Raw genomic sequence first — 12,664 nt, 5'->3', positions numbered from 1 at the left:
GTCCGGGAAGAAACTACCTTCCTGCAGGTGTCTAAACAGACCACAGTTCCTGAAAACACGCGCGTCATGAACCTTGCCTGGCCACCCGATGTTGATGTTGGTAAAACGTCCCCTATGCTCCACCAGTGCTTGCAGTACCATTGAAAAGTAGCCCGATTTCTCAGCAGCTGACTGTGGAAGAGGTGGACAATAAGGTGCGAGGAGGTGAAAACGGCCATAACTGCAGCGGGCTCCATGCTCGCAGTGCTGTGGCGTCCGCGCTGTCACTGACCAGAAAAGTGCACGAACAGATTGCCCGCAGGCACTTTCGGGGAGGGAGGGAGGGAGGGAGGGCGTGATTGACGGTTCAATGATGACAGTTACCCAAAACCACCCTCGACACATTTTTTCCCCCAGCAGGCATTGGGGGCTCTACCCAGCATTCCAATGGGCAGCGGGGACTGCAGAAACTGTGGGATAGCTTCCCACAGTGCACCGCTTCCAAAGTCGACACTGGCCCCGTTAGTGTGGAATCACAAAGTCGAATTAGTGTCCTTAGTGTGGATACACAAATTCGACTTCTTAAGGTCGATTCCACAAATTTGAATTAAGTTGAATCAAACTACTCTTGTAGTGTAGACATACCCTAACATATTTCTCTCTAAGGAAATGTAACACTTCTACTACACATTTCTACTTTCTCTGATGTGATTCTCTCTGCACTGAATCTCTCTTTTACCAATAAAAAAATGAATATTAAAAATATGCATATATCAAAATGAACCTCTCTTACTTCAAATGACAAACTGGCTTGACTTACTGGCTTATAGATAAAGTAAAACATGAAGGCAGTAATGATGGAGGTGATTAAAACACTGCCTTTGACAGGGAAATAACTATAAAGTCTTGTTTCTAGTTATAACCCATACAGTGCAACAGCAATACCCAAGTGCCATGTGTCAGCTTATAGTGATCCATCTGTAGTATTGCCAGTTATTTATGCAGGGTTCAGAGGAACATATGATCATTTTTAAGAAAAAATATTGACTACAGAATCCTTTCCTCTACTCTCTGTTGTGCTTCTTTCCCATGCTTACTATGTGTTGTTGTTTTTATTTAGTGAATGTTGTACATGACTATATTTTCAAAATAGAGCTTAATTGGTATACCAACAAAAATGTATATATATTTGATGAGCCCTGAAAAGCCTATATTTGCCCACTGTTTGGGTTGGGAAAGTGGGTTACAGAGGCACACGGTTTTCACTTTCCTCATGATGGAAAATGTTGCCATAAGATAATGGATCAGAGGACCAAACTTCCCCAAACCCATGTCAGAACCATCCTCACACTATCAGAATTCTCTGTAGTTATATTTAATGTGAGTGACAAATATTTGGGGGCAGTTATTCTGTTAGTTCAGCATAACTTCTTTGAAATATGAGTGCAGACAGAGTAGCATAACAAGCTTTTGATATCCCTAAGAAATTGTAGTGAGGGGGGCAGGGGAAACAGTTCTAATGGATAGTCTGGCACTAACACGCTCTCATACTTTACACACGAAAAAAATGGGGGAAAGGGAGGGAGTGGTTGAAGTGGGGAACAGGACAGGACAGGGAATTCACTTTGTTTTTTAAAACTAAATTGTCTTGTCTTTTTAAAATACATGTCCATACACATGTATTACTGTAGGCCTAATTCAATTTGCAGAAACTAAGATTAGATCAAAACCTGAAGACTTGAAAGAAACACAGAAATAAATCTGTTAAACAGCCAGTTCATTCTTTCTTATTATAACAGAATGTAGCAGGGCAGATAAAGTTTGATATTGTTGGAGAGTAACTTAGCTCTGTCATACCCCCTCAGGGTTGGGCATAGCATAGCAGACTCTCCTACTCTGATGCCCCTTTGACGTACCTACTCTAACCCTGTGGTGGTCTGCTTCTTCTCATGACTCAGCCCTCTTCCGGGTCATATTCACTCTCACCCCTTCCAGGATACAGAGTCTAACAGAATAATAGTTCAATGACCTTATGCCAGGTTCTTCAGCCTGGCTCTGGGCTCAGTGATACTCTTTATACTGTGGTGTTTTCATGCCACTTTCCTTGGTGGCCAGTAGGGGAACCCAGACCCTTCCCTACTCTGTGTTCCAGAATGAAGGACCCTGTAACAAATAGCTAAGTTCTGGTCCTTCAGACTCCTTGCTCTGTCCCTAGACCAGTTCCTGCCTCAGCCTAAGTCGAACTAGGGTAGTTCGAATTCAGCTACGTTATTCACGTAGCTGAATTCGCGTACCCTAGTTCGACCCCCGAGCTTAGTGTAGACCAGGGCTAAGCCTTTCCCCCAACCCTCACAGAGCCCTCACTCCTCAGGTCATTCCTTTGCAGCCTGTTCAAAGTTCTTTCCTGCTCTTGTGCAGAATGACACCTCCCAGAGCTTTCTCTCTGGAGGACTGGCTTCTTGTTGTCCTCTCCCGAGACACACTTCCAACTCTCTCCCAGAATCCTGATGCAGGGATGCCTCCCTGGTGTCTGGTCCTTTTGTCAGGGCTTACCACAGGAGCTCATGCCTAGCCAATCCTTTCCCAGGGTCTCTCCTAGCCTTTGCCAGCAGCACTAGGATGACCATATTTCCCAAAGAGAAAACTGGACACCCCCGGCCGCTCGCTCGAGACATCCCCCTGCCCCATACAAGGCTGTTGCCAGTTGCTGGAACCCTGCCCCCTCCCCCGTGAGTCTGATGCTCATCGTCGTAACCTTGTGGGGGCTACACATACTGGAACACTGTCTCCCCCTCATTCCTGCCTCTCCTCCTGCAGGGGGCTGGCATCTCCACTCGCCCCCCACATGTTCCTCTGCACTGCACTCAACTTTTTTGACAAAAGTGGGCATTTGTCCCATTTGCTTTTGCCAACTGATCAAGTAGGCAGGAACAAATAGAACAAATGTCTCCTTTTGGGGAGCAAAAATGTCTGACAGCTAAAAAGGCTTAAAAAAGGGACTGTCCCAGCTAGCGCTTACTCTCTCCTTAGGCCTCCTTTCTACTGCCCTGAAGTCCTTCCTTTCTAAGTCACCCTGCTCTTCTCAGCTGGGACTTATCCTTAATTCAGGCATCCAGTTCCACCATAGATGAGCCTAATTGTAAATTGGACCCAGAGCATCCTTCAGGTGCAAATGATTACATTAATTGCTTTCTGGCTCCAATTAACTCTTTCTCTGCCAGTGAGGTATTCACACCCCATCACAGACATACTTTCAAACTGTTGGATGTTTATGCTAATTAAACCAAACTTTTTTTTTAATCTTTTGAGATAAATAACCTAAATCCTATCTCAATTCTTATGTTTTCCATAGAAAAAGAGCAACCATGTGTTTATAATATTAGTGACCTTCAAAAAAAATAGATTAGGGGAAAACACAAAACAAGACAGAACAAATGTAAAATCTTCCTGAGAAAACACTATGTGTGCATGTTCTTCTAACAGGCTACACCTGAACTGAACACAAAATGGCAGCTGCCTCTCATAGACTTGAAGAAATTGAAATGTGCAATGCACAGAAAAAAAAATCTAAATAGTTGTGTAGCTATGTGTATACCACCCATATTATGCAATTCTGGGGGACTATTTTAAATATTGTGGCACTAATCAACTAGTATAGACACATAGAAAAACTATACTAACCACAGATACAACTGAAATATTGATGACTACTGTGCTAAATGAAGTACACTGACATGACAAGCTGCAAATGAGGCGCACCAATTGGAATTAAAATTCCTAAGAAATTGCTTATTTTCTCAGACACCCAGTCCAGGAACAAGGAGATGTTTCAAATTAGCCCGTAGATGGTTCAGGCATAAGGACAGCTTGCTAGAAGCTAGACCAGGCTAATTAGCCCATCATGCCTTCCCCTTTTCTTCTTTGCATTAATTCCCTGACTGCTTCTCCCCCACTTTCCTCCATATAACTTTTCCAGCCTCACTTTGGTTAGAAAATCATATAGACCTCAGCAATCCTCTTTTGCAGCAACATGCAGTGCAGGACTCCTGCAGAATAAGCAAGAGATTTTAACTAAATGGGAAGCCTGTGGGAAACTTTTGCCTTCTTGGTAGGTGTGCTACACTTTCCAATGGCTGTCAAGGCAACTGCTCTTTTGCTTCAATATTCTTTGCTCTTAAATATAAAAATCACCTGGAAATACCCTATGAATATTTATGCAGATTGACTACTGGGTTTGTATGGGATAGTTACCCAAAATTAAAAGCATGTAAATATATAGGATCAAAACAAAGTGAATATTTTTCACTGATCTACTAACTTTGGACTTGACCTCCCACAAAGCAACATCACAAGGCTGCTGTGCTCTAGTGGAAGTGGAAGTTACACATGGGAACAAGTAAAGTAGTTCTTTGCCCAGAGGAATAGTATGGATCAAGCCTTTTCATACCTGCGCCTTTGCTCTCAAGAGCACAGAACTCATGGGACTGGGGAGGGGGTGAGAAGTGGGCTTACACTCTGTCCTCATCATGGTAACGACGTGCTTAGCTATGCCATCCCCTCTTAGGTCTTACTCTTGATATCAGGTAGGCGTTAGAGTAGGTAGGAGTTCAGCAACATTCTCATTAATCCACGATCAGATTTCCCTGCCCCCCCTGTGCTGCTCCATTAAGTTTTACTTTAGGATTTATAAGCACAGCAGTTGCCCCTGCAGTGTGCATGATTAAGCCCTTTGCATAGGGATGAGTAAGGTTATTGTCTGTCTGATATGCTAAAAATTGCAAGTCTGGTATGAGAGGAGAAGAGAGAAAATACCTAACCATCCTTAAAATACACACAAGCAAGCAAATGACCATGACCATCTAAATCCCTTATATACCTTAAACCCGCAATGGGAACTGCATTGCACATTACAGTCAAGCCTCACTGTCTTTGTTCTATGTCCATTGATAAAAGTTACCAGTAATAAGAGATTAACAGCTGCATTTATTAAAGATTCATTGGGGCCCCTTTTCATTAATATATTATGGGATGTTACACACACTAGAAATTACTTCAGATCTAATGTAAGAGAAGGCTGAGTATAAAGTTTACCACAGCTTATTATTTTGTTCCTTTGCCTAAATGATTTAAAACAGACATGATGCTTCTGCTTATTTTTATATCAAGGCCTGTGTAAGAGGAAAAAAATCAAGCAGGTGTAGTGGGGCGGGCATCCCACTCCAGGGAGAAAGGGGTTAAAACCAGCTCTGGGAAAGGGCTGACCCAAGGAGCCAATCAGGGGAGGGCAGGTAGCAGTCAATCCGGGCCCAGTAGGGCTGGTATAAAAAGGTCTGTGAGCTAGGAGGCAGGCAGTCTCACTCCAGCCTTGAGGTGGGAAGGACTGGGAGCACAGGGTATCTTCAACAGAGCAGTGCTGGGTAAGGGGCAGGCTGAGCTAGGGAGCTCAGGCCTGGTGACCTCCCAGGCTGAGGCCTGACAGGAAGGCCTAAGGAAGTACTGGGTCTGCAGGGAAAGGCAGCAGGTTCAAGTTCCTAGCCAATGATGAGTGGCCATTGCAGACTTGCCCCTGAGTAAAGGGGCTAGATGAACACTGGCAGTGGGCCATTGAGGCGAGCTGGGCTCAGGGGAGTGGGGTTCCCTGGGTGAAGGGCAGCATCCCAAGGTAAGGAGCACCATGGTCCGTGAGGGACGTGGGGCCTACATGTGGTGGAGATAAAGGGTCTGCAGAGGGGTAGGTAGCAGAGGGTGAGACACCGGCCCAGGGTTGAGAGAGCTAATTCCCAGACGACCAGCAGGAGGCGCCGCACCAGTGAGTCAGAGATCTGCTACAGCAGATTTATACTCACGAGTAGTACAATGAGCACCTAACACTAGACCAGCAGACCACACAGGTGGAAGAGCAAGATGAGGGTCATTGACCACTGTGACATTCTTCAGTGGAATCAATTACAGCCATGTCTGTGCTGAGCTACTGTGAGAATTTGCCCTCAAAATGTTCTCATTTCTTACCTTAGTTGGCTGGGGTGAGAGAGGTCTAATGGATATACAATAAAGTAAGTTGAAGCACAGTGCATGAGAGAACATTGGTTGAATAAATCTGAAAGGTAGTTTTGTGAGTTTATATGCATACACACATATTTTCACACCAACTGCATCATAAAATTCTGCAGGCATCAGCGTGTTCTCAGTTACAATGCTGTAAATGTGTTGTAACTCCATTGATGTCAATGGAACAACTTCAGATTTACACCAAGGTAATGGAGAATGGAATTTCCCCTGCTCCTTTATCAATGTATATTTATTTCTGACCTTCTATTTAAATAGAGTTAAGTAGACTTTAAAGATCCTCTTGATACAACACTGGGTGACTACAGAAGTCATATGAGGAGTAGATGAAAAATGTAAAACATTAATATTAAGGGGGCACAAATGTTATTTCTGAAAAGCTTCTAAGACTCTCTGAAGCCATGGTCCACAGAGATCCAGAATCAAGTTGTCAGTCTAGCCCGTCTCACAAGCAATAACTCAATTTAAAAGAACAGCAGCAACAAAAAAAGAAAACATGCACTATGCCCACATGACACAAAGGTTTTTGCTAACTATAAAGGTGGAACGGGATTGAGGTGGCCCTTCTGCATCTCCACTGAATATAACTCAGGTTGCATTTCCTATGTGTTTAGGAAGCATGTACAATCCATTGGTTTGAACAGAAAACTGGGAGTCAGAACTCTGATTCTTTGCCAGACTTTGATGCTACTTTTCTGTGCAACAGTGGTTAAGTCACACAGGGTGGGATTTTCAAAAACATCCAAGAGATATAGGAGCACCAGTACTGTTGACTTTTAATGGGATTGTGCTACTAAATCACTTGGGTGCTTTAGAAAATCCCATCCTTAATCTTACTGTGCTGCAGGTTACTCACCTACAGAGTAGACAGAATACTACTTACAGACTACACCCTGGGCAAAACTCAATTTTCTGGGGGTTTGGGCAATGCATTTAGTGTTTAATTTCTCCTGACTTCACACCCCCTGGAAACCCAAAATCTCAAAGCAAAACAGCTGAAATGGCTCCTCCGTTTTGCTTGGTTTGGGATTTTGTAACAAAAGTTTTCATATGGGTCTATTAACAACTTCATAAAAGTCTGGACTGTCTTCATTCATTCACAAACACAGGGCCAGTGCAAGGATGTTTCGTGTCCTAGGCGAAACTTCCACCTTGCGCCCCTGCCCTGAGCCCCCCCCCACGGCAGCTCCCCCCATCCGCCCTGAGGCGCCCCCCTTGTGGCAGCTCCCCACCCTCCGCCCTGAGGCACCCCCCTCTGCCCCAGCTCACCCCTGCTCCGAGCACGAGCACCCCATCACTGCTTCACTTCTCCCACCTCCCAGGCTTGCGGCGCCAATCAGCTTAGGTGCTGCAAGCCTGGGAGGTGGGAGAAGTGAAGTGGCCATGGTGTGCTCAGGGAGGAGGTGGGGCAGGGGTGAGCTGGGGCGGGGAGTTCCCCTGCGTGCCGCCTCCCACCCCTTACTTGCTGCAGGCGGCCCTCCCCGCATTCCCCTGCCCCAGCTCCCTCCACCTAAATGCCAGCGGCGACCGGGGCGGCTGAAGATCCGACCACCGCGGTCTCTGCTGAAGAAAATGGCGCCCCCCAAATCCTAGCTCCCTAGGTGACTGCCTAGGTCGCCTAAATGGTTGCACCGTCCCTGTACAAACCAAACATCTGCTGGAGTAATAGATCATATAAAGTTGTACAGTCACAAGGTGTAAGACTGGTGAGCATTTTATGATGTAAAGTATATATATTCATTTAGAACAAATTTTCGGAAACTGAGGGCTCAATCCTCAGCCACTGATCCAGCTGCATTTCACTGTTTTACACACAGAAATCTTAAAGTGGAAAAAGCCAGCTCTGTATCACCTGTCCCACCATACCTTTGTGTAGGGGCAGGTGAGGTGAGGGGTGGGGAGGAACAAAGAAATGGGTTTGCCAGGGTAAGAGGATTCTCCCTTCTCACAGTGCTCCTCCAGATCTTCAGCTGGTGCAGTGGCTGGCTGCAGCCATGGCAACATAAAGTATCCTCAGGGCTGTTCTAAGTTGCTCCAGGGACCATTTTGACTCCCAGAAAGCTCAGGATAAGGGAGTGGATACACAGCTTAGAGACATCTTTCCCCCAGATGCCTCTGAATTTTAATTAGACACAGCTGAGGACTGATCCCTAAGAAATTTGTTTTTTTTCCCCTCTCTCTTTCTAGGCAACACTCCAGTGTAAGAGTATGTCTTATTTAATTTTTAAAAAGCAATGCCCCGGCTGAGCTCAATGGAAGTCAGACAAACAAAAGCTGCAATATCTAGCCCCAGAAGATATTCAAGCCAGCTCCCGATGCAGTAATACTTAATATTAAATATGTATAAAGAAGTATTGTGGAAGCTGTTTGACTGAATTTCCTGAGTTTTGTCATGTAAAATCTGAGCCATCATATGCAGTGAATATAGTATATTATATTATTATTATTTATTATTATTTATTAACATTTATATTGTGGTAGTACCTAACAGTCTCACTCAGGAAAAGGCACCATTGTGCTAGGCACTGTGCAAACACCTGGTAAATGACAATCCATGCCCAAAAGAGATCAATCAGCTATAGTTTGTTCTGCATTAAAAGCATAGATGTTCTCTGTCCAGCAATGCATGCACTGGCAAGTTAGAGGAAAGAAAAGGACTCCTAAAACAATTTAGACAGGCAAAGTGTGAAAATGATTATTTAAATGGAATGAATGCTGTACAATACTACTGTAAATATTCTTTTGAAGTAAGGGCAGCCATACAGTACAATAATTTGAAGTTGAGGGGTTTTAATCATGCCATTGGGGACGTGGAACTAACTAGCAGAAGGGTGTTCCTATTAGTGTCTGTAACAGTAATTGTTATTTTAATTGGCTGAAATAAACTATAGTGCCCTCAGGCCTGTGATAAAACTGTGCGGGTGTGGAGCTTCTTTCCCTTTAGAAAGGAGAACTGTAATGTAAATCTCGCCCTTTGAATTAAAAACAATCATATTGTTATTCATTTTCATCACGACTGAATAGTGGGAAAAACAGATGAAGAGATTCATGTAATTTCTCCTGTATACTAAAGGTTCCTGTTATGGCACAACTTTCTAATCTTGCATCTCATTCGAAAGTTCCTGGAAAGATGACAGGTTTACAAATGCTCCAGCTTCTAGCACTTCTGACAAAGATTAGTGTATGTGGATTTTTAAATGAGTACATTACACTTTATTTATAAGGTTCACACCATTTTGCTACTCTTTGTTGCCTATTGAAAATTCAGTTAAGTTTTGTCATCTTTTGCAGCAGAGCATGTGTGGAATGATCCTGCCTCCATTCGCATTATGCGTTTCTTAGGGAGCTAATAGGTTTTATGGTTACCTTTATGTCTGACCCATCCTGCCTCTTGCCTTCCTCATTCCTCCCGTCTTTAGAACAAGGGGATTTGTTTAGAAGACACTGCAATTAGACACATGTGACGGGCCCATGCCCATGGGGCTCATGCTAAGGGGCTGTTTAACCTCTGTGTACACATTCAGGCTCAGGTGTCAGCTCAAGTTCTGAGACCCTCTCATCTCACAGGGTCCTAAAGCTCAGGCTGCAACTCAAGCCCAAATGTCTCCAAGGCAGTTAAACAGCCCCTTAGCCCAAGCCCTGCAAGCCTCATTCAGCTGGCACAGGAAAGCTGCAGTTTTTTTAATTGCAGCTACAATAGTTCCAAGAGGACCAAATCAGGACTAGACTGTGCATATAGCAAGACAGTCTCTGTCTCAGGGAGATTACTATGTAAGGAGACAATGAATATAAAAAGATGTGAGGAAAGTATGGAATGAGAGAGAAACAAATAAATATATTTTCTAGCAAGATTTTAAGAAATTAGTGCCTAAAGTTAGGCTCCTGAATCTTAGACATATCTAAATCTATACCCCCCCCAACACACACACATGTATTTTTTTATGATTATAAAGGAAGTCATTCATCAACAATTGCCACTCAACCATGGCATTATTACTTAATTCATTTCTCACAGGCACTAGAGCTCTTTGGAAAAATAACAACTATTCTTTAAAGGAGCACAGGAAGGTCTCTGATGTTCATCTAGGGTGAAATTCACCAGGATGTATATGGCGCAAGGTCTTCCTCACCATGTAAGCTGTGCCTTAAGGCTGCAAATGTGAAGTGCCTTATGGCTACACATGTGGAGTACACAGCTACCACACAACAAAGATTAGGTGTCTGTGCTAGTCTAGCATAAGCAACTGTGGAAGGCCTCAGGATGTCTGTGCAGGGAGTTTATTTCACTGCTTCAGCCTTTAAGTGCTCCAGGGGAGAGGGATAGCTCAGTGGTTTGAGCATTGGCCTGCTAAACCCAGGGTTGTGAATTCAATCCTTGAGGGGGCCACTTAGGGATCTGGGGCAAAAATTGGTCCTGCTACTGAAGGCAGGGGGCTGGACTCAATGACCTTTCAAAGTCCCTTCCAGTTCTAGGAGATTGATAGATTGATTGGCATATCACCTAGGTAAGTCACATGGGTTTTAGAGCAGTAGCATTCATTTCACCTGTATTAATCAATGTATATCATGCCCTTATATTGAAAACATTTGGCACAGCTTAGCAGTGGGTGTGTATGGATATACGGTGTGCATGGGGTTAAATATTTAACAGCTCATACTCATGAAAGAGTCAGAATTTCAATGCTTTTCCCATTTCTACTCACATAATGAGTCTATTACTAAAACTTAACAGTAAATGAAGATATACATTTAACACCAGCTTGGTTTTTCTCTGTATTGAGGAGGAGAATATTAAAAGACAATGCTTTTATGAAGGGTGTGTTCATTACACCTAGAGAGAACTTTGAGTTGATGGACCTACCTGTTGTGAATAAAAGCTTTTACTGTAGGAGATTGTAGCCACACAAGAGTTCCTGCAGATCAAATCCTTATGAAGCACTTCAGTATTGTCTGCTATTTTCTTGTCTGGTATCTTCACCTCCCAATGCTTAATAGCAATGTTTTAAGTACCTGAAAAAAGGGGAAATGTCATTTTACAAAAGGCAGGCTAGTTTTAGCAATGTCACCTTGCTCCTGATTGTGCTTACTGTGTATTAAAGGAGAGAAGAGACAAATTGTTTTATGGCAACCAACAAGCTGGAAAAGTGGGATTTGTTGAAGTTCAAGGGTGGGTACTTGTCACAGTGAAAATAAAGAAACATTCTCCTTTAAGGAATTTGGATATCCAGATTTGCATTAGGGATGGTTGTACTTCAGGGGTTTAGTTAACCTCAAACTATATTTTGGATTTGCAAAACAAGCAGAAATTGATACTTAGATCTCAACATTTGCCAGCTGCTAGCAAATAGTTGTGCCCCAAACTACACAACTAACCTTGTCCTATGATGTCCTTCACACACCCTCATCCCTAGCCCTTCTTCTATGAGCATCTCTATCCTCTGGAATCTCTGTCCTTCTGCTTCTCTCCCACCATTCCTCCTCTGAATCCCTCCTTAAAACACACTTCTCCCAAGATATCTATATACCCTAATCCTTCCTTCACACCATCTTTTTCCTCCCATGAAGTGTGAGGCAATTAAAAACTAGACCAAAAGGACCAGACACTCAGATGTTATAAACTGGTAGAATACTGAAGTCATTGGAACTACGACAGTTCACACCACCTAAGGACTGTCCCAAAGTATTCCACTAACTAAAGAAAGCTTGTACTGTGCTTCAGAAGATACCTCCTCCTCCTCTTCCCATCTGGATTGAAGGAAGTGCTAGGCTATTTCTCCCCCTCATTCTCTACTTACTTCTCTGTGTTTAGTATTTTCTGTATTGGGTTTTCACTTTGCCCACTCTATCCTCCACTACTCACCCCTATTTTTCGTGGTGGCGTTTCTCTCTACATGTCTTTTGTTACAGTATTTCCTAAGTGGAATACAAACTCAGTAACATTTGAGTCATTTTTTGAACCCATAATCAAGTGGATTCAAAATTAAGTGGAACAAGCTTCCCCTCCCAGCATTGAGCATGGTGACTTGGGAGAAATACTTTGTTGAATCTTTTTATACAGGTATTTCTCGAAATTATTTACTCTAAATCTCAGCAATCTGGGGCATTTTTAATCATTAATTTTAATTATCTTTAACACATAGGGCTTTAATCATGACAGTAGCTCTACTGAAGTCAATGAGGTTATTTTGTAAGTATGGCAAGCAAGATTTTGCCTATACACTGTTAAAGGAGGGGAAAGTGATCAGGAACAGTCAGCATGAATTCACCAAGGGCAAGTCATGCCTGACTAACCTAATTGCCTTCTCTGATGAGATAACCGGCTCTGTGGATGAGGGGAAAGCAGTGGATGTGCTATTTCTGGACTTTAGCAAAGCTTTTGATACAGTCTCCCACAGTATTCTTGCCAGCAAGTTAAAGAAGTATGGGCTGGATGAATGGACGGTAAGGTGGATAGAAAACTGGCTAGATGGTCGGGCTCAATGGGTAGTGATCAATGGTTCCATGTCTAGTTGGCAGCCGGTATCAAGTGGGGTGCCCCAAGGGTCGGTGCTGGGGCCGGTTTTATTCAATATCTTCATTAACGATCTGGAGGATGGTGTGGACTGCACCCTTAGCAAGT

The 12,664-nt window shown here is 43.5% G+C and overlaps 1 long non-coding RNA gene across 2 annotated transcripts in view; it reads right to left on the bottom strand.

The window, feature by feature from the left end:
• The window catches only part of LOC120371115, a 470,086-nt gene that overhangs the window by 20,199 nt on the left and 437,223 nt on the right, over positions 1-12,664 (bottom strand). For both annotated transcript variants that reach the window (XR_005584151.1, XR_005584152.1), the window contains one exon: positions 10,907-11,055. This is a non-coding gene — a long non-coding RNA (uncharacterized LOC120371115). The remainder of the gene's footprint in view (positions 1-10,906; positions 11,056-12,664) is intronic.

This window comes from Mauremys reevesii, linkage group 8, assembly GCF_016161935.1.
Source record: "Mauremys reevesii isolate NIE-2019 linkage group 8, ASM1616193v1, whole genome shotgun sequence".
Classification (NCBI taxonomy): domain Eukaryota; kingdom Metazoa; phylum Chordata; order Testudines; family Geoemydidae; genus Mauremys; species Mauremys reevesii.
This window is presented reverse-complemented; position numbering and strand designations above follow the sequence as displayed.